Source organism: Vicugna pacos, chromosome 17, assembly GCF_048564905.1.
Source record: "Vicugna pacos chromosome 17, VicPac4, whole genome shotgun sequence".
NCBI lineage: Eukaryota > Metazoa > Chordata > Mammalia > Artiodactyla > Camelidae > Vicugna > Vicugna pacos.
In genome coordinates, this window is record NC_133003.1 from 15569069 (window position 1) to 15590088 (window position 21020).

The 21020-nt window shown below is 44.1% G+C and overlaps 2 long non-coding RNA genes across 13 annotated transcripts in view; one reads left to right on the forward strand and one right to left on the reverse strand.

Annotated features, from left to right (window-relative positions):
* LOC116283906 (uncharacterized) overlaps positions 1 to 21020 on the forward strand; it is a 194003-nt gene that overhangs the window by 74016 nt on the left and 98967 nt on the right. The window lies entirely within an intron of this gene.
* On the reverse strand, positions 8749 to 11205 carry LOC140686558 (uncharacterized). 2 transcript variants are annotated; one of them, XR_012060384.1, is made up of 2 exons: positions 10757 to 11205; positions 8749 to 8952 (listed from the first exon to the last, which is right to left on the reverse strand). It is a non-coding gene; the product is annotated as an uncharacterized lncRNA (long non-coding RNA). The 2 variants fall into 2 exon arrangements; XR_012060383.1 differs by lacking the exon at positions 10757 to 11205 and adding an exon at positions 10161 to 10343.

A 21020-nucleotide genomic window follows, 5' to 3' on the forward strand; every position in this document is an offset into this window, starting at 1 on the left:
GCAGGCCCAGAGCATTTAACCCTTCAAGCTCTGGACCCCAGCTGTAGGTTTACATAGGCCTTTTATAGGCTGCCAGTTTTACACTTTGCAACATCATATGCAAATAAAGTACAACAGAAGTTGACTAGCCAGGAACAAGCTTTGTAGAAATAGACCAATCAGGAGTGAGCTCCATGCAAACGAAGTACTACAAATGGACCAATCAGAAGTTAGGAAAGTGGGCCAATCAGAAGTGAGAGTAATAACCAATCAGGAGTGATAGTAATAACCAATCAGAAGTGAGCTCAGGGAACCAATAGCATTCTAGGTGTAAGTTAGCCGCTTTAGAGGCAAGAAGTGAGATAGAGCCTCTGGGCCAGGGAACTGGTCGGTGCTCAGAGGAGAGCAGCGGCCCTGCGTAGGGGTCCTGCTGGTCTTTTTATGGGGCTTCCTGCCTCAATTTGTTCTCCTGGAAGTGCCCCTCTGTGCCTCCTCATCTTCTATTAAGATGTTTTTGAGGCCCCAGATTCTAACTATGGCACTTTTATTTCTGTGAACTGCCATATACAGATGTGAATAAAAACTTGTCTTTTCTCTTGCTAATCTGTCTTCTGTCAGTTTAATCTGCAAGCCCTCAAGCACTGAATCTAAGAGCGTAGGGAAAAAGTTGTCTTTCTCCCTGATAGTCTGTAATGTGGCAGGTGCTTGAATGAGAACTGCCTGGGCACTCTTGAGGCCAGCTGGCCCATTTCCTCCCTGGGGAAGAGACTAAGGGTGTGAATGTGGACCAAAAGAGCTATCACCTTGGCCTCTGAGCTTGTGATCCCTAATGCTTGCACAGCGACTGTCCCTGGGCAAGAACATGCAAGGGATGGGGTGGGTCTAAGCTCCAGCAGCCACAGTCTGCAGCAGTGATAAGCAGTGGCTGTCACGGGACGCTCAGATTCCTGTTCCTTCATGCAGCATTGGAAAAGGCTGCTGTCTTTGTGACTAAGTAACCCCCTGGGGTTTTTGGACAGTACAGTTCGGGTGGATGGGAAGCCTCAAAGGGGACATACTCAACCATTAGTGAGGCTTATGTGTACTCAAGTAGTTAATAAGAAAAAGTAAAGAGATTTGACATGCATTTGTGGAGTGGTTCAAACCAGTTAAAGTGTTGAAACAGGCCATATTAGATCAAAGCATTTAAATAGGTAGTGACTGGTGGTCCCTTCCAATACCTGCTGTCTTCAGACTAAATATTCCTATTTTTATCAAACCATCCTTAAGATAACCTAACGTCGCAGCACCCTCATCACTTGTTTATTGCCAGTTTGCCGATATTGCCAATCAACGGTGGCATCTAGAATTTACCTGATAATCCAATCAAGGTATCAGCTTGGTCATCTCTTGTTCTGAATATATTTTCTGTTTGTCTCTCCAGATCCACTCTCCAACTTCTCCACCCTGGTCTGAGCCTGGGAGGCAGCTCTGTGGCCGGCATGGGTTGTATCAGTGGGCCCCCTGCTCTCTTTCCGGTGGAGGGCGCCAGTGAGAGATCCAGAGGACAGGAGGAGAGAGAGGTCCGGGTGCTTACTTCCCTGGTTCCCTCCTGCTCTGCCCTCTACTCAAGGCCCCAGATCCTTTCGGGTGTGTCTCTCCAACAACTCTTCCTTCTGGTTTCCTTCACTCAGACCTGAAGATCCAGGGATGGCACCAGGTCCCGCTCTTGCACCATTTTTTGTCTGTTTGCTTTAATCTTTCCCACATGTTTGTAAATAGTTCCTTTGTTAAACACTCCTTAATTATTGCGTTTGACTTTGCCATCTGTTTCCTAGGACTAGGCATCTCATGAAACATCCTAGGTATTTCTTATGCACATTATATTTGAGAACCATTGGGAGGTGTTGCAGTGGCTGAAAGGAATTCCCATCGGGGTTTTACCCGCTGGGGACAATTAATCCACATGTAGTGAGAGATCCTTCCCTTGCCCCCGAGTGAGGGAGCAGAGCCTTGCGAGTTGTTGTCCTGGGATTGTTGTCTGGCTGGATATCTACGCAGCTGTCTGTGAAAAGCTTCTAGTAGGCAGGTGCCGCCTAGAAACCAGAGGCTAGGCAAAGAGGAGGCTGGGACTTTGGTAAGTCAGGGCTGGTAGCTTACAGGAACTACAGGTCAAGCAGTCATGACGAAAGTGGCTCACTCACATCCCTTTCTGCTGGGGCCTGTGCTGGGCAGCAGTATCCCAGAGAGGAGGCTGGGTGCCAGCATCTCAGAGGTGGCCGGAGCACAGAGGAGATGACCTAGGGACCCTGCCATTTCAAGACATGAACTAGGAAGTCACCCTTGAGGTTGGAGAAAGGTGATCCTTATTTATAGTTTGCTTTCCCATTGCCTGTTTTGTTGAATGCAAAATTCTTTGACTGGGCAAGCCAAGGCCTCAGAACTCAGTCAGTGCAGCTCTTGTTAACCAGTAATAAAATAGCTGCCACATGTGCAGCACGGATGATACCAGGCCCCAAATCCTGAGATCGGGAATCCACTTCATCATCCCCGTCACGTGCACTCAGAGTGTCAGGCAGGATGGGGCCGTGGGTCTGTCTTGGGTACCAGCCCCACCTCCTGGCCTCCAGCCGTCGGGAAGGGGCGGGAGAATGTCTAAGCAGCAGAGCCATGTGAGCCAGGCTGCTCCTGGGGGAGGCTCACGGAGAGCCAAAGGTTCACAGCCAAGTGCGAACGGCTAAGAGCAGGGACCTCTCTTCCTGCCCACAGGTGGGGCAGAGCAGGTTCCCTGCAGCTGGTGGAAATGATCCCCCCGCATATCTGCTTCTGTTCCCTACAGTGGTTTGGTTTTGGTGTTGATAATGTCCTTTTGCCCTTTTTCATACCGTAAAAAAGTACATCTTGGTGAATTTTGATAGTCGCAAACGCTTGATGCAACTGTCACACCAAGCAAGATATGGAAGATTTTCATTTCCCCAGAAGGCGTGCTTGTGCCCACTTCCAGGAAGGGCTTCCTGCACATATAACAGCTCCTCCCCTCATCACTGTAGATTAGTGATGTGTTTCCTTGAACTTCATAGAAATGGAACCGTCTATTCTTTTACATCTGACTTCTGCTTAACATTATGCCTGTGAGATTTCTTCTGTGTTGTTTTGTGTATTGTTAGTTTATTCATTTTTATTGTTGAATGGTACTTTATCAGAAGAAATACGTCAGTGTTTTTCTTTTTTTTTTTTTCTTTTTCTTTCTTTTTTTTTTTGATGAGCATTGGGGTAATTTCCAGTGTTTATCTATTATGACCAAAGCAGCTATGCCTTTCTGGGGACATAGGCAGTCACATTCCCAGGGTACATTCAGAGGGTGGAATTGCTGGTCCATGGGGTAGGTGGACATTGAACTTTGTTAGAAACCATCCATTTTCCAAAGAGACTTACTGTGCCTACACTAGCATCTTACAGGCATTCTGGTTCCTGGCCTGGCAGCTGGCAGGTCCCCCTGCAGCTGGATCATGGGAGCCTGAAGAGTCTGTTTGTGCCCCTCAATCTGGATGCAGGTAAACAGAACCCCAGCTTGAACCAGCGTAAGTCAAAAGAGGGGAGTCACTAGCTGATGTCTTCCAGTGTGGGCAGGGCAGGTATCTGGCACCAGGGACCCTCCAGCCCCTTTCTGTCCCTCAGTTCTGGTCCTCTCTGCCTGCGGTTGACCATCTCCCAAACCAGCCTTCCCTGAAAGGCTGAGGTGAGGCCACTGACAGTCTGGGTGCCCTCCTTAGAGCTTTGCAGGCATTTGGTGTCTTCCAACCCAAAGATTAAGAAAAATGCTGAAAATTAAATCTGCCACAAGAGGCCATTTGAACACTTTCCAGTTTGGCAACAGTCTGTGAATGCAGTGGTTTGCCACTGATGTGGTTGTGGGCAAATGGGCGCTTCCGTGCGCTACAAATGAGAAAGGAAAATCGGTGTAACACCTGTAGAGGGGCTCAGCCCACAGATAGCAAGACAAGCAAGGCCGCTTCTAGGAATTTGTCATACATATGTTCCCAGACATGTAAGACTGGGTATGTACAAGCTTAGTCATTGCTGTGTTGTCTGAAACAACTAAGATCAGAAATAACCTAAACGTCCATGGAGAGGGCACTGATTAAGTAAAGCATGGTACACATATTCAACAGAATACTCCACAGCTCTAGAATTTAAAAATACATGGTACCATATGATATCACTTATATGTGAAATATTAAAAAAAGACACAAACGAACTTATTTACAAAACAGAAACAGACTCACAGACATAGATAACAAACTTATGGTTACCAAAGGGAAGGTGAGGGGAGGGATAAATTAGGAGTTTGGGATTAGCAGAGACACACCACTGTGTATAAAATAGATAAACAACAAGGTCCTACTGTGTAGCTCAGGGAGTTATATTCAATAGCTTGTAATAACCTATAATGGAAAAGAATATGAAAAAGAATATATATATATATATATATATAAAACTGAATCACTATGCTGTATACCAGAAACTAGCACAGTACTGTGAATCAACTATACTTAGATTTAAAAAATGAAATAAAATTAAAAATTAAACCACAAAAAAAATACATGGGAGGAAGTACTTTGTATAGTAATATGGAAAGATCTCCACCAAGATACAATGTTAAGAGAAAAATTCCAGGAGCAGAAAATGTGTACTTCATTTGTATAACAAAAAAGGAGGGTGAGATAATAAATTTCTGTTCATTTGTGTACTCACCCAAAGTGCCTGGTCGTGGGAGGAAAACCCTGCATCTTACACCGTTCTAGACTTCTTTATTTTTGAACTATATAAATGTATTGCCTAGTTAGGGTATTAAATACTTCGATTTTTTTTTTTTGAGTTGAAAATTCTAGCCCTGTTTGTCTTGGCTTAGTAATGTGCTGTCCCTGGACCAATCATTATGTCTCAGGTGAGGTACTATTCTTGGCAGCCTTCGCTTGAGAGAGGTTGGAGGAACGTTTCCCAGAAGAGGAGTGCTGGTGAAAATAAAACGTTCATTCTAGCCAGAGCGTAGGGTCAGGTGAATCCCAGAGGCAAGGGCCAAAGTTGCTTCCAGGGGCCTTCTGGGCACTTTAGAGACAGGTGTCTGGAGCCCGAGGTGAGGTCCTGTCCCAGCACTGCTCAGCTAGCCCACTGACTCCCTTCCTCTTATCTGTGCAGCTGCCTGGAATTCAAGGGTCACTCTTAGGAGCTCCTTTGCTCGAATGGGGGAGCTCTAAAGGGTATTTGGAGGTACACGGAGTCTCCTCCTGCTGCTGGGATCCTTATCCCCAAGTCCTTTTATTTTATTGGTACAACTGATCCTACCATGTCCCAGCTGCACACCCCTAGCAATTTCTCTGTAATCCTTCCAGTCCAACCTGGTGGGTCCTTGGTTTTATCCTCTTCTTTCCCATTGAGGACAACCTTGCCTCTTTTTCAGAACAAGTCTGTTGCAAGCAGAACATGAGATGGTTTTTTTTTTTTCCGTTTTTTTTTTTTTTTGCACATGATTGATTAGGGGAGAGCTCTCAGGACAAAGGGAGGGAAGGAAGTGGGATGGGGTAGGGGTAGGCGCTAAAAAGAATGCCATCTGGGCTGGTGTCCACTTCAGCCTGATCCCACAGGGAGCTCTGGGGAGCAGATTGCACCACAGAGGTGTTTCCATGTTGAGGCCCAGGCACCTGCATTTTGTACCCTGTGTAAACCGCTGGTTGATGGCTTGTGGGGCGGGGTCACGCCTAACCTCCTGGCCAGATGGCTACTGTTCAGCTGGCCAAGGGCGGTTTCTGGCAGGCATCACTCACAGCGGCAAGGGGGTGGGTGGGGATCTGGGCAGGGAGGCCACAGTGTCCAGTACTGGCTTGCTTAGGTATCTTTAGGAGGGCACTTGTTTTTGAGCACTTGAAGATGATGTTTACTTAACTGCTACTTCTTCTATCCCCCTCTTACCTACCTCTCACCCACGACAATGTGGTATTTCAAAGGAGACCCCAAATGTCAGTCATTTGGTCCCTAAACACTAACATATGTATCTTGAATACTTGAAGGTATTTTTCATACCCCTAGTAATATAACACCTAATAAAATAATATTTCCTTAATATTATTTTACACCTGGTCTGCGTTTAGATTCTGTGGATTGTCTCAAATATACCTTTTGGGACTTGTTTTGTTTAAAGCAGGATTCAGACAAAGTCTACACGTTGTATTTGGTTGACCATTTGTCTCTACTTTCTTACACCATTTGTTTGTTGAAGGAATCGGGGAGTTTGGCTTGGAGATTTTCCACATTCTGGCCTCAGCCTTGCGTCTGCACTGTGCTGAGTGGCGTGTTCCTCCATCCTCTGTACTTCCTGCAGACTGATAGCCAGGCCGCACGAGGGGTGCTCACTGCTACTGAGTTATTGTTACCTCCAGGCTTTTCCAACGGATACAAGTAGGAAACAGATATTTTATAGAAAGGGAAGTAAGTCATGTGCTCCTACTGTTGTTTCTCATTTAAATTTAGGATCATATGGTTTAGGACTAAATCTAAATGTTTTATATTTGTCTCTTTTTTCCTTATGCTGAAAATCTTTAGTCCTAACAAGAATTACATAATTACTTATTCTCTGTCCTTATCTATTGATCAATCAATTGATTGATATAGATATATTCCTTAATGAACAGTTTATCAGTATTATTTCCACCTTGGTTGAAGGCCCATGGATGCATCCCCCAGCCCAGCCCAGTGCCTGCCACACTGTGAGCATTCAGCCAACACATTAAAGCATCCAGGACAGGCCCTAATCTAAAGACTGAGAGGTCCAGGCGCTGGATTCGGTTGCTAATGCTAGCCCTGACCGCATACATAGCCTGGAGCGGTCACCTAATGTTCCCAAGCTTCTGTCTGTGCATCTGTGAGATGAACCGCAAGTCCTGCGGGATCAGATGAGACAGCGGATACAAGAGCCTTTTGTACAGATAGGAAGGCACCTAGTGAACAAAGCCTGTGAAAAAGTTCCGAGGGGTACTGAGCACGGGTTGTTTTAAGGGAGTCATTTTCTAGATCCTTCATTTCCATAGACACATTTTTCTGGTTTGATCTTTGAATTTACAAAATTTGTTCTCTCACTTTATTATTAAAAAAAAATTAAAAAAGCAAAAGGTATACCCCTCATTTGCCCCTCATCTGAGTGAAATACATTGCTACAAGATATGAACACCTCAGGGAGGATGGAGAGAAACAAGGAGAGGATTCTTTTATTGCTCAAGATTCCATGAACCCCTGAGCTCTCTTATCTCCCCATCTTATGCATTTTGTGTTTAGAGGAAAGGTGGTTTGACCCTGTTAGGATGTTCTGAATACATACTTGGGGTAGCCTCTGTCAGGGGGAGTCAGGATAACCTCTGCTTCTTGAAGGGGAGTCCAGCAACAGACAGCAAAGCAAAAAGAGCGTCAGTGAGAAACATTGAATTCTGAGGAAGAAAGAGCTCAGCTTTTAAAACTGTATTTAAACGTAAGCAATGCTTTCCAACTACACTCAGTACTAAACCCAGGTCGGATCTTCAGCTGAAAGAAACAGCATCTCAGCACAGCCCAAGCATGTAGCTTGGTGGCACTGATTTATTTAAATATAGCAGAAAGGCTTGCCAAGACATTCAAGGTACATCAAATAAAACCCACAGATAAAAAGTTTAGGCAACTTGTTTTGGATGCAGTGTATGCTATTCAGGAAGGTAAGTTAAAATCCTTTTAATGAAATCATATCACGAAATAATCCAATGATAGCTACTACCCAGTTTGTTTTACCATATCAAATGTTTAATCTTTTCTGCCTCCTATTAACAAGAATAATGTTATTCTAGCTTCTGGACTGATTTATTTTCAACAGAATGTACCTTTCTCTTTCATTAATTGCATGTGAAAAGATCATATTTCAACTGATTAGATTAGAAGATGCATTTCCAATTATATTTAACTTTTCATGTTTAAAAATTGTCAAAATTCATAGTATATATGTATTTTAGGCAGTTTTGGCCAGTTGTGTGATAGTTCAATCCAGAAGCAATTTTTTGAAACATGGAGAGCCTTAAGTTCACAAGAATAAAATGCATTTTTAGTATATTAAAATATATATATTTAATGTATGACAGCATGATCAACAGAAGATTCTCAACTTTTAAAAGTATGTTGAATTTTGTTAAGGTTCATGAAGGAAGTAGAAAAGAAATATGAATTCAAGGAGAAAAAGAAAGATGTAAAATTTCTCAACAGTGAAGAGAGACTTATTCGTATATTTTAAATTGGGTGGTAGTGAGCATGAAATGCTCATGAGCCCAGTATCCCTTTAATATTTTCAAAGACTGATAGTTTTATGTTTGAATGTTAATATTTGCAGCAAAGAGAGAACGATATCCCTTGCTAAACTTAGAATGAAAACTTCCACATGTGAACTTAAAAATATGCAATGGGGTACATAGTTTTTCAAAATTCTTCTTGAGATGTACACAAAAGCAAAAATTTGATGATCACAGAACTATGGGAAGGTCACCTTTACAAAGATGGGAGATGCCATCTTCCCCTTCCTGGTTCTACAGGTTCCACCTCCCTCCCAGTCTATGGCCAATTTAGCCAGGAGACTCTGTCTGAGCAGCCTTCAGCTAGCCTGCCCACAGAATAATAAATCATCATCATCATCATCATCATCATCATCATCATCATCATCATCACATCAGTTAGCTGTAGGCACAATTATATTTATGAAAAAAACAACCAGAAAAACCTTGGTGGCATACATCAATAAATATTTATCTCAGATCACAAAGCTACAGATTTGCTGGGCACGTCTGCTGGGCTTGCGCAAGCTCTGTACCTACCAGCCGGGCTCACTCATGCATCTGCAGTCACTGGATGGCTTGTCCCTCCTCCATGTGCTCTCTCATCTTCCAGCAGGTTAGTTTGGGCTTAGTTTCACGACAGCTAGGCAGGATTCTAAGAGGAAGAAGAAAGCACTCAGTCAGCACTGGAACTTCATCACTTTTACCACATCTTATTGACCAAAGCAAACCACAAGCTAGCCCAGAGTCTAGCGGTGGGAAAGTAGTCTCCACTTCTTGAAGGGAGGAGCTGCCAAGTCACGTTGCACAGGGACAACGAGATGAGAGGAGGCAGAAAACTGGGGCCGTGCTTGCCATGACCCTATTACAGATGATCATAGGCGCTTGTAATGAGCCAGACACTTTGATGAGGTACTTAAATGGGTGAATGCCTTTGTTCCTCAATAGGGTGGAGAATCTATCTTTGTGTATCCTGTTATTTTTTTCCTACTCTCCTTTTGTCTCACAGGTACCCTGAAAAGCACTCTTTTCTTTCCCTTAATGAGGCAGAAACAAAGACTTAAGGGAGCTGTAGGCCACAGTGACCCAACAGAAAAGCTAGGACAGATGTTTCAGAGCAAGGTTTTCTGTTCTCCCAAACCAGGCAGGACTGGGGCTGGTGGGCAGGGAAAGAGAAGGTGTCTGGGGAGGAAGGTGCAGAGGGATGGGGAATGCCCGGAGTGAGGGGGGAAGAACAGGGAACCCCCCCCCCCGCCACCACGGACAGCAAGTGGGAAATATGAACTGTTTGCATGGAATGGGTCGTAAAGGTAAACCTCACATGCTGACCAACATACAAGGAATGGAACCACGTGGTGATTTCTTTATGAGCCAGCGTAGCTGTGGACAGGCTGCCATCGTACGATTGGCTGCTTTTGTTTGAGCACTTACTATGGGCCAGGCACTGTGCTAAGTGCTTTACCAATGTTGCTTCTTTTTTTTTGTTGTTGTTGAAGTACTGTCAGTTTACAATGTTGTGTCAGTTTCTGTGTACAGCATAATGCTTCAGTCATACATGTACATACATACATTCCTTTTCATATTCTTTTTCATTATAGGTTACTACAGTATACTGAATATAGTTCCCTGTGCTGGTACAGTAGAAACTTGTCGTTTATCTATTTTATGTATAATAAATTGTATCTGCAAATCTCGAACTCCCAGTTTATCCTTTCCCTTCCTCTTTCCCCCTGGTAACCATGAGTTTGTTTTCTATGTCTGTGAGTCTGTTTCTGTTTTGTAAATAAGTTCATTTGTGTCCTTTTTTTTTTAGATTCCACATATAAGTGATATATGGTATTTTTCTTTTTCATTCTGGCTTACTTAGAATGATGATCTCCAGGTCCATCCATGTTGCTGCAAATGGCATTATTTCATTCTTTTTTATGACCGAGTAGTATTCCATTGTATGAATATACCACAACTTCTTTATCCAGTCATCTGTTGATGGACATTTAGGTTGTTTCCATGTCTTGACTGTTGTAAATAGTGCTGCTATGAACATTGGGGTGCAGGTGTCTTTTTGAATTAGAGTTTCCTCCAGGTATATGCCCAGGAATGGGATTGCTGGATGGTGTGGTAAGTCTATTTTTAGTCTTTTAAGGAATCTCCATACTGTTTTCCATAATGGCTGCACCAAACTACACTCCCACCAGCAGCGTAGAAGGGTTCCCTTTTCTCCACAACCTCTCCAGCATTTATTGTTTGTGCACTTTTGAATGATCACCATTCCAACTGGTGTGCATGTTGCCTCTCTTAATTTAAGGTCATGACAACTCAGGACAAGAATAATGTAGGTTGTAGGTTGGCTGCTAATCTCAGTCAGCATTGGAGGCTTTCTCCTTCATGCTTGGAGAGAGAGAGGAGGAAGGAAAGGGGGGTGGAGAGGGCACCTCCTTGCCAACAAACAAAAATCTTACCTTAATTTTGATTGGTCCAACCTAGGTCATGTGCCCATGCCTTATCCAATAACTGCACTAAGGGAGTGTCGAATGCTAATTAGCTTAGGCCTGGGCTGCTGAATCCATCACTGGCAGGGGAATTGGGGGAAATGATAGTTGGCTGAGACGAATCAGGATCCACCTCTGGAGTGAGGGTCAGTTTTTTAGACCTCATTGCCACTGCTCAGTGGGGCAGCAGTGGAATGGAATTTCAGGTCATTCACCATGTCTACTACAGATGTGTTATCCTTGCCCTCATGTTGCAGAAGAAGAAGCTGAATTTTAGGGGCGAGAAGTGGGAGGGGAGCTGTGGGGTAGTATAGGGAACTTTCTCTAGCCAGCAGACCACTGAGTTAAAGACTCAGCCCTTCCGATGGCTCATGGGGAGCCTGGGAACCTCACTTCCCAACTCTGGTCGTTTGTCCCTACCCTGCTTTCAGGTAGTTGATCTCTGTGGTTCTTTGTGACATTATGTTCCATGATTAGAACTCTGTGGTTTGTTCATGCTCACAAGGCTAGTAAGCAGAAGTGTCCTAGACCAGAATTTGGTCAGATGGTCTCATCGAGCTCAAGGGAGGCTGAATAATGTGGTCTCTAAGTGGCTAAAATTTGGGTTGATTTTGTTCTAAAAGGGTGAATGGATGTTGAGAGATGGCACTCTGACCCACAGGGCTTGGAAATCTACCAGCTTTACTGTGAGTAACCCAGGCCATTGCAGCACATCTGGACAGTTAAGAGAGTAACCCGTTCTATTTACTAATTCATATGTTTCTCACAAATACAATTAATAATGCTATTATTCCTAGATACAACGTGTAAAGGAATAATATTTTGAAATTTTGCTTGAAATGTCTTCATTGTTGAGAGCTAATTCATTTTAACCTGTACAGTCTTTCCTCCGCTAAAATTAGACCACAAGGCGGAGGCTTATCTGCTCAGGAGCGGACTGAAATGTGGAGATAGCAATGGGCCAGTGCTCGGCTTTGGGTTTTGAAACAGACCTTCGCAGCTCAGGGCTGAAGTGGTAACTTTAAGAGATAAGACTTTTAAAATCCTAGACTGCTTGACTACCAGAAGCCCAAGGTTTATGCTCTAAACAATAGTTTCCGAAGGTGAGCCTGACGACGAAAGGGCTTGCTTTCCTACCCAAGAGGAAATAAGAGCTGTAGGAGGGGAGAGTCAGGGAGCTGAAGAGAGAGCTGTATGGAAAGGTGCCAGGTAGGCTCTGAGTGGGGACCGCCATCCTTCCTCCTGCCCTGGGGCAGATCCTTGGCCTGGGAGAACTCTGGGAGGGCTGTCAGACAGGGTAGTGGAGCCAGTTTGCATCCTGGTTCTGCCTTTTACCGCTCTCTTACTTGGGCACCGTCTCCCTGTGTCTGCGTTTCCTTTTCTTTAAGACAAAGATAATAATAGTATCTACTTTGTGTTGTTATCATTAGGATTCAATGAATAAGAACATATAAAGTTCTTAGCACACAGCCTGGACGTAATAAGCACCCAATAAATCTCTTGTTATTCACATCTGAGAGGAGAGGGATGTGTAGAGAGTTTCATTTTGTCTCTAATTTTCAGAATCTCCGGTTATAGCATTTCTTCCACATTTCTCCAGTTACATCCGATTCAGATGTTTTACACCTGAGAATTTGAAATATTTTTTTAAGTAAATACTACTCCAAGTGTACAGAACTCTTTAATTACGTAAGTAGGTGTTAAAGAGGCAGAAATTCTAACAAACACTGTGCACTGCATGAGGTTCAAAATCTGTAAATCAATAGAATAGACCTTGTAGAAATTCTAGATTTAATTTTAAAAAGATTGAATAAATTTATGTTCGAAGATGCATCCAGTTCTTATAAGCAGTCTCGGCATACCTGCCACTAACAACATTTCCACAGTGACAGGCATGGTACCCATCCATCTATACGTACCCACAGGTTCAGTAGCTTGAGAGATTATGAAGAAATGATATCTCCATAAAATTTGGTGGAAACACACTTTGAGGGGAAGATTTCCACAAGCACAGAACTAATCTAGACGATTCAGAAAGGACTGGCTTCATGCTGTCTTGAAATTGCAACTGCAGTTGAGTCCAGGGTTCATTTGACTAGGAATGAGGATCATGGCCCATGGGGCAATCCTAGGGCCTTACGTGGAGTGGCTGGGCCTTTCCCAGTATTAATGTCATTCTTTCCCTCCATGCTACACATGCTCATATGCACACACAAACACACATCCCACACCGCAACCAAAAGCACAGCTTTCCCCCTCATCTGCTCAGGTTGCCATAGCAACCCTTGTAGCCAAGTTCCCAGCTGAACAAGTTTCACAAGACACCAGGATATTTTCCTGCACTGCTCTCATTGGAAGAGCTGAGCCTGAATTGGGCTAAACTGGCTCAGAGTGGCCTGCAGTGAGGGCAGTGGGGAAGGGCCCTGAAAAGACACCGAATCAATTCTAGGTAGAGCCACAGCAGAGAAAGACTGCCCATGTATTTGGGGTGGCTTACCAGGGAAGCGTCAGATCACACATGGAGCCCCTCTCCAGACACTGCAGGACTCGGGGTCCCAGGAGGTGGGGACAGCTCTGTGCAGAGCCTTGCCTGCTGGTACCCAGGTGCCTGCCTGCACACCCATGCTCTCTTTCTACCTTATGGCCAGCAGGGTTTGAGCTGGGCAGAAAATTCTATCTTCTCCTTCTCAAAAAATCAAACCAAAAAATCATTAATAAAATTCATGGTCACATGTAGACTAATGTTTCTTCTTGTCTTTTCTTCTCAAGGCCTATTTGCTGCTAGTTGTGTATTGCTGATTTAAACCAAGAATCACCTTCTCAGTTCCCATAACAGTCATTCTGTGAATAGGACCCTGAGTTGGGGACAGGGCACAGAGTCTAGAACAAGCTAAAGGTAACGGAGTTCACCTGAGAGAGCAGTCCTGCTATAGCCTCCTGGTGCCAGAAATCTATTTAAGGTCTGTTTAGGGACAGATAGTCAACATCCTCTAGGAAGCTACACAGTCACATGATAAGGAAAGCTCTTCAAGCTCCACAGAGTTCTTTCTCCTCAGCAGTATCTCATGGAACCCTGGTAACAAGTTTGCAAGAGTAGGGAAGATCTCGTATCTGTCTGATGGAGAAACTATATAAACCTTGGGATAAAGCCTAAGTGATACTGCAGGAAAATTTATAGCTTTTATCAAAAAACTAAAAAGGATTAAAAAAAATGAACTAAGTGTTCTACTCAAGAAGCTAGCAAAAAATAGCAAGAGAAACCCAGAGATCTTAAGAAATAGGATTCAAATCTTGGCTCTGCTACTTATATTGGCTGAGAGACTTTGGGGCAAGTTAATTCACCTCCTTAAACTTCCTTGTCTTCAGTTGTAGAATGGACATAATAATCATAATAATAAAAATATCTACCTTCCCACAGTTATTATAAAGATCAAATGAGATACTATATGTAAAAGTGCTTTGTTAATGGTGTAAAATATTATTATAAAGAATTTTTGTTCACATGGAAAGGCATAGCATATACACATAAACCCCTTTTTGGAAAAAGGAAACATGGCATACATAGAAACATCTGTACAGATAGCTACCGATATGTTAAAATTGATAGCTATGGCAGCATTTCTCAACTTAAAAAATTATCACACCCGCTCCAAGCCCTTTTCCTCCCCAATTTTCTTCTTCAGTGTAATTTTAATACTGCAGGAAGACTGTGTATTTCTCTGTTTATGTATTGCATGACTACCTGTGCCCTTTACTCTGTGAAGAATAAGTTTTTCTCCTCAAGAGGACCGACCAACTTTTGACCCCTTAGGAGACATACCCTCCCCAATGAGGATGCATGGTCTACAGATAGTGGAAGGAACAGCAGATTTTTCTTTGTGCTTCTTTTGTATTTTCCTTTACTTTCCTCCCTAATTTCTTTTTTGTTTGTTTGTTTGTTTGTTTCTTTTTAAAAGAAATGGGAACTTTTATTCAAACCAAATTTGAGGATCATAACCTGGGGAGAACATCTCAGAAATCTCTGAGGGCTCTTCTTTCCCCCCTTATTTCTTGTTTGCCTCCTTCTTCCTTTTCTTCTTCTCCCGATTAACATGCATTCCTTCTGTAATTTAAAATAGCATAGTGATTAAAAAAAAGATGGGTGATAAATATACTGGACATTTTCAGACCTCTCCTTTATGTATTGAAAGTGAATACAGGTTAAAGGGTCCAAGCGTCCTGAGATAAAACTGCCTGAATCTGAATTCTCACACAACCTCACATTTGTGTGACCTGGTGCATGTTGTTTGCCTTCTGGAAGCTTCTGCTTATATCATTTTCAAAGCAGTGGTACCAGCAGTGTGTCTCCCTAAAGTAGCTGATAATAAATCCTCATTCACACCAGGTTGGTGGGCGCTAACATATTTCCAAGGCAGAAAATGCACGTAGCTGGGGCCTCCTAGATAAAATGCTTTCACCCACGAAAGCTGCTCCAACGATGAGAATTTTAGACCCTGTAGGAAGGAAAAAGGAGACTTGGGCCCCTTCTGCATCAAACCACGTGGGCGTTTATTTGCCTCCTGCTTTTCCATCCTTCCTTAGCCTTAATTAAAAGCCCAGTTTCTCTATTACCAGAACAATGAGTGGAACAACAACGGATTTGTCTCGCCAAATTAATTCTCCTTTTGGGAACCAGGGAGAACATTATTTATCAGAGCACCAGACAGAGATTTAAAAGTGGAAGCATCTTTCCAGTACACATGCCAGGTTCAGAAAGTGATGGGACTAGTATTTCAGTGTTTGAAGGCATGTTGGAGATCCGTTTGCTGTGGTGTCCACAGCACCCAGGACGATGCTGGCGTGTGGAAGACACCCAATAATTGATCGTTGAATGGGTGAGTGGAATTAGTGTCACCCAAATCTCACTCTCCACGAGTTTTAGCTGTTGGCTGCACAAAGTGTTTAGAAGCAGGAGCAAGAATTTTATTTGTTTCGGTGTCCTGTTAGATGTTTCATGTATTTTCTCCTGTTGGCAAGTAAGAACGAATGGGGTTACCTTTTTACACGCAGTCAAAACCAGCTCCTCTGACATCATTTTATTTGCCAGTGGTGAACCATTTCCAAAAAATGAAAGACATAAGATATTTCCAACATAGGCGCTGAAGTTGCTCATTTTCTAAGGAAATATGTCTGTGTAATGGGATATAGCCGTACCTTAGGCAAAAACATGTATGAGATGGTGACCTCACTAAATATTTTAAATTTTAAGGTAAATGTTTTGATAGTGTAGAGGACTCCCTCATACATTCTTTTTATAATTTATTTTTTCAAGAATTAAAGAGGGGAGAGGGTATAGCTCAGTAGTAGAGTGCATGCCTAGCATGCACGAGGTCCTGGGTTTGATCCCCAGTACCACCGTTAAAAATAAATAAACAAACCTAAAAAAAGAGAATTAAGAAAAATTTACCCAACTTCAGAGTTGTAGCCAGAGGGAGAAAGGGTTAGAAATATCTTCTCCAAGATACTTTTAACATCTCACAATGTCGTCTTCATCTCTCATTGTGCATATCTTAAGGTTTATTCCAAAGAATTATGGGAATAGAAATGAAATACAGTGACGGGTTATCAGTGAAGAAACATTTCAACATGGGAACTAGCACCTACTCGATTTCTATTATTAGGCAAAACCTCCAGAGGAGAAGAAGGAAGGAGGGACAGAGATGAGGGTGAGGACAGCTCTACTGCCTACTTTACTAAGTGTCATCTCTGATGGGTAGGATTCAATAATTCTTTTATTTTTGTGACTAGATTTTTCTGAGCTGAAAACTGCTGCCACCAGCTACGTTTGGGCCTTTGCTTCAGGCACTCTTAGGGTGTGATTTAGGAACTGTTTGCTGTCCTAACGGGATAATATAGCACCTAGTCTCCTAAACTGTGAGGTCTGCAGCTCTGTGTTGAAGAACTATAGACTTTCAGAGCTGGGAGGTAAACAAAAAACAAAGGAAAAAAATCTCTCAAGAGATCTTCTAGTCAAGGGTATTAAGCCTTTTTTAAGCAGCAGAACTTGCTCTAATGAAAGTTCGTCTGGAGGCTGAAGCAGTTAATGTCAGTGCCCCTTTCAGTTCCCTTAAATCCCCTTCTCTTGGCTTAGGTTCATTTTTATTTCCAATGGCTGGGCTAGTGGAGCCTGCCTGCTTTGCCCACAGTGGTGGAAAGCTGGAAGGGTCTGGAGATCTGTGTCCTTCTGTGGTGGCCCTTACCAGTGGTTCATCAGTGCAGGAAGATGAGAGCCCAGCTCCCTTGCTCTGGGACCGGACAACTCTGAGATATAACTTACACTCCAGAGCTCCCCCTGTGGCATCACGCTGAAACCACCCTTCAGATCACACCTTTCCTTGGCTCTCTCCCCTGCCAGGGCTGGCTACTCCAACTTCCTAAAAGTCTCTCCAGAGAGTATTTGCTTAATACCTCACTAGCGCGCACAGTTTTTCATCTCAGGGTCTTTCCCAGGGAACCCAGCCTAAGACAGAAGGCTGAGGGGGGTGCTACGAGCAGGAAGGAAGTTTGCAGACTGCTGTTGGGTCTCACTTTTGCACATTCTCCTTTCTCAACTTCTCACTTTCTCTCTCGGAAAGAAAATCAAAGCCAGGGTGGGGAAAGGGAGGGTAGAGGGGACAACTTAGTATTATAAAGGCTCCAGGAAGAAAATGCCTTTAAAAACCTGGGGAAAAACTTTCCTGTGTCAGGAAGTTTGCTCATGGCAGCAGACACTGCAGATTCTAAAGCCACATCATTTAGGCCACCCTGGGGTCACCTGTAGCTTCAGCAGACAGCTTCTGAACGTCTCGATGCCTTCCTCCTTTGAGCCTCTGCACCTGTGCTCCAGGACTGTCTTGACCGTAGCAGTTACTTGCTGGCACACAGAAAGGGGTGAGAGTGCTGGAAGGTTAATTCCCCCAAGATCAACCCTCAACCCATGGCATTGGGAGTTGGTGGATGAATATTTAGCCTCTTCGCCCCTTGGTGGGTCAGCTTTGTGCTAGATGTTCTATACTGACTCTCAGAGGGCTCCTGCGTTCCAGGCATTGAGTTCCAGGTGCCCACATTTGTAACCTGCTCAGTAGCCCAACCATCGAAGGTTTTCCTTGTCTCGTTGCCACCTCTTCTTACGTCCTCACTCTGTTTCCTTGGATTATCTCCCCCAAACAAGCTACCTTCTTCCAGGTGTTCATCCCAGGGTCGGCCTTTGGCAGAAGCCGAAGCAAGACATCCACTTTGGAGAAGATCTAGCCAGAGTCTGAAATCAAGGTTTAGTCTTGAGGAAGGGACGCCGACAAGAGCCAGGGCTGTGTATGTGCCTGGTGGGGAGCAGGAAGGGAGCGAAGGGTAGAGGCTGTTCAAAACTGAGCTCGGTCCTAGCCTGGTGATGAGCGTATTCTCAGGAACCAAAGGCAGAAAGCTGGCTAGAGGCTGGGCAGTCAAGGTTTTGGGTGGAGAAGGGTTGTGGTTTGTAGACTTCAGGGCAGCAAGACTAATTCCTGATGCCACCAGCTGGTGGCCTGAGTTTCTGACATGCTCCGGCTTGATCAGGGCTCTCTCGAGCTGGCGATGAGACTTCCCATCTCAGTGCTGAGTAGAGCTGGAAATGGACACTGAAGCACCCCTGAGTGTTAGCTTCTCCAAAGGGCTTCAGCTGGATAGATAGGTTTTCCAGGATGGAAAGTGGGATGAGCAATGGAGTAGGATTGTGGATTTGAGAGTCAGAAACAGATCTAAGGAAGAGTCATAAAGATGACAAGACTGTTGAATTTGACTTTGTGACCTTACTGAGGGTGAGTCATTCCTCTGCAGGCTCTGGGAACCTCTTTTTACACAGGTGAGTATTAAAATATTTAACCACCAGTGAGACATGGGCACTGACTGATCAAAACAGCTCTTGTGTAAGTGACCAGAAGGCCCTCCTACTGTGCTATCAAAACAGCACCAGTCCTGCTCAAGGTAAAATGTAGAACGGGACCAGTTTCCACAGCAAGGTCAAGGTCATTCAGGAGCAGTGAGAAAAGAATTTAGGCAGGGTAAAAAGCTTTCCCAGTGTGCACAGGAAGTTGCCACCTCTTCCCTCTGCAAATTATAGGTATGATTGCAAGAACATGCCTAGATTATTTGGAGCTGTTGCCCTGTTTCTGAATCTCTCCGCTCATACCTGGGAGGGTGGAGCACGGCAGAGGGGAGGAGGAAGATCAGGCTTGGAATCTCTAGTGTTGCTGTGCACAAGCTGTCAGATCCAGCTTCCTTAAACCTCTGTAGGCCTCCAGTTTTCTTGTTTAATGTGTGTGTGTGTGTGTGCACGTGCATGCATGTGTGCGTGTGTGTGTGAGAGAGAGAGAGAGAGAGAGACAGCTAGTGATGGTGGGCCCTCCACGCTCCATCAATAATATTTACCGTTATCCTTTGCGTAGCATTTACTATGGGTTTAGCCCTCTCTTAAGTGCTTTTCTTGCATTATAATCCTCAGAACAACCCTGTGTGGTGGATATTATTTCCATTTTTACAGATATGAGAACTGAGGCTCAGCTAGAAAAATGTAGAACTGGAATTTGAGCGTCCATCTATTCGATGTCAGATTCTTAGCATTTAACCAAGAGAGTGCATGGATGCACAGCACATTGTGTTCCTGCAATACTCTTGGGATCCAAGTCCTCGTACAATGTACAACCCATCTGCTTCTCTTTAAGGATAAGCAGAGTGCCAAATTAGAAACTAACGGAGCAATAAAGAGTGAGTGATTGCATTTCAAAAGGATTCATCAGTTTATAAAGTAATTCCCGTAGCAGGGAAGCTCTCCTCGGGTACCAAGTTAGTTCAGAATTTGATGTGCAGTTCTGTTTCCATGGGATTTTATTTATACCTCCCCTATTACTCATTTAAAGCAATGAGAATGATTGATATTTACGAATCTCTCTTGAGAAGCACAGAATCCTTCACCATCTCTTTCCAAATCCTCAACCTTCCGTGCAAGGGTTACAGTCCCTGTTTCACAGAAGGGGGAAAGAGAGGCACAGAGAAATGAAAGGATCAGACCCAGGGCATTGAATGAGGGCAAGTCTGGACTCTGCATTCCTGCCTGAGCATCCGTGGGTGCTTCCTGGTGCCTTCACTGGCCTAAGCCTTGACGAGGAAGACACTTCACTTGAAAAGGTCGCTGGAGAGTCTGCACAGCCTGTGTGGAGCAGCTGCCTGGTCTTGTTGAACTCCCCAAAGAGTGACTTTTCCAGTGCCTGGAGGGCATTTGTTTCTTACCCATTTCCACACAGCCTTCCACCTGCTTACATTTCCATGGAGCCTGGATAAGAGGCGAGGATAAAGCATGCTCCTAGGCAGCCCCACTGTATTTTCCATGCCTCCCTGCAGGAGAAAAGGAGCCTTTAGGGGTCAGTTGTGGATCAGCCAGGAATCTTAACATGTCTTCCTATGTCTGTAAAATCGCAGAACTCCAACTGGTGCTTCGAATGCTCTTGAAGCTTTGAGAGTCCCTCCCTATTAGTGGTCCTGTAGTTATGGATCCCCTCCATGGACCGGTTTGCATTCTCACCTGCATCTGCACTCTGGGAAGCCATTGCTGGTGGGTAGATGGGCCGAAAGAGCGTGAGATGCTCAGTGCAGATGCATCCCCTGACAAGCGTGCACCTTGTCCGTGAAGGCTGGGTAGCATCCCCACTGAATGAGAAGCTCGATTGGGGAGGGGCCGATGTAGTGAGCAGGGACACCTTCCCACCTGCAAAAGGACTCTGTTCAAGCACTAGCCCAGGCCGTGGTGGGTGCTGACATTAATGCTAACATAAGCTTCTTAATCAGCTGTGAGTCAGGGGCTCCTGTGACTGGTGGATCTTGACTTTTGTCAAGGCTGAATGTAATGAACGGCCATATGTAGGGTATCTTGGGTTTTGTAGGATTACTCAGAAAGCCACAGGCCTCTGTGTATTCTTGTTTTGTGTGTGTGTTTCTATATACTTAGCCTCATTCCACAGTGGAATTGAGTGGGCGTACAATAGAAGCAGACACAAGCAAGTGGCAAAATACAGGTTAGAATTAAAAAGCAGGTCCAGAGAAACACAATCACTTCCTTTGCTTCTTATTTTCCTTTCCTGTTTCATGGGTCTCTAAAAGAGGCTTACTTTCTTTCTTTCTATTTTAAACAGTCAGCTAATCGGGGTCTAAATAAATAGATGGACCAAAAGTTTCACAATACCTAAGA